This window comes from Mus musculus, chromosome 10, assembly GCF_000001635.26.
Source record: "Mus musculus strain C57BL/6J chromosome 10, GRCm38.p6 C57BL/6J".
Classification (NCBI taxonomy): Eukaryota; Metazoa; Chordata; class Mammalia; order Rodentia; family Muridae; genus Mus; species Mus musculus.
Window position 1 is genome coordinate 107136465 of NC_000076.6, and position 926 is coordinate 107137390.

The window sequence follows — 926 nt, forward strand, 5'->3', positions numbered from 1 at the left end:
GTGTGTCCTTGAGGAGAATCTTCTCTCTTGTAGCAATAGAGCTCAAGTTGCAGAAAATCAAACAGAAACTCTCATTGTAAGGTTGGCTGAACTACAGCGAAAATTCAAGTCTCAGCCTCAGAGTGTGTCGACAGTTAAAGTAAGGGCTCTAATTGGCAAAGAATGGGATCCTACAACATGGGACGGGGATGTGTGGGAAGACCATGTTGAAGCTGAGAATTTTGAATCTTCAGATTCTCAAGGGTTTGCCCCACCTGAGGAAGTAGTACCCTCAGCCCCACCCCTTGAAATAATGCCTTCCCCACATGAGGAAATTAATTTTGCAGAGTCTGCTCACGGCCCACCAATAGTTTCTTCTAGACCTGTAACCAGACTCAAAGCAAAACAGGCTCCTAGAGGGGAGGTAGAAAGTGTAGTCCATGAGGAAATTCGCTACACTACTAAGGAGCTTAATGAGTTTGCTAATTCATTCAAGCAGAAACCTGGTGAATATGTGTGGGAATGGATTATCTGCAGGTGGCAGAGAGGAGAGAGGCTATGTCTACACTCAGCGTTCTGAACTGTGAACAACAGAATGATTAGTAGCCTAATATTCCCTGAAAAAAGAAAACAAAACACCTGCCTAAGATGACCCTGACGCTGGTGTGCAGAGGTGGGGAAGAGGGAGTGGGCAGGCCCCACCCTGCCTTGTGCCCTGCACAAGTAGGCCATAGCTTTCTTGAGAAAGATCCTGAGGTGACCCCAGACACTCAGATACCCAAGGGACCACTGTGAAGAGCAAGGAAGTGGTGGAGAAATGGAAGAGAAAGAGAAACCAAAGGATCTGGGCACAGAGAGGCAGAACCGAAGACCTGAGGGTGATGAGGAACAGCCTAATATGAATAGCTAGTGATGTCACCTGGGACCATGGTGGGGTCCTGACCTGT

At 47.5% G+C, this 926-nt stretch overlaps 1 pseudogene; it reads left to right on the forward strand.

Annotated features, from left to right (window-relative positions):
* Positions 1-509: 509 nt before the first annotated feature.
* Positions 510-594, forward strand: Gm24745 (annotated as a pseudogene).
* Positions 595-926: the final 332 nt, after the last annotated feature.